The sequence below is a fragment of the Myotis brandtii genome, unplaced genomic scaffold, assembly GCF_000412655.1.
Source record: "Myotis brandtii unplaced genomic scaffold, ASM41265v1 scaffold229, whole genome shotgun sequence".
Lineage (NCBI taxonomy): Eukaryota > Metazoa > Chordata > Mammalia > Chiroptera > Vespertilionidae > Myotis > Myotis brandtii.
In genome coordinates this window covers 904548-904827 of record NW_005358611.1, presented here as the reverse complement: position 1 = coordinate 904827, position 280 = coordinate 904548, and positions in this window count along the sequence as shown.

Below are 280 nucleotides of genomic sequence, written 5' to 3'. Positions count from 1 at the left end.
CTTCACTTTGGACCTAGTCCTCCACAAGCTCCTTTACAAACGGTCCATCTGTGCCATCTGTGCCATCTGTGCCTTGGGATGGCCACGCGGGTTCCTCAGAGGTGGGAACAGAGCCGAGGCCCTAGGCCTTCAGGGAGCCATGCTGAAGACATTACCTTTCCCGGGAAAATCTACTTCCTCACTTACTCGTTAGTTACCTCTCAGAGTTAAAGCGCTCAGGTGTTACTGTGCCTGCTTGGAGACCACTGCAGCGCAAACAGGCCGGGAGGAATCTCTGGCT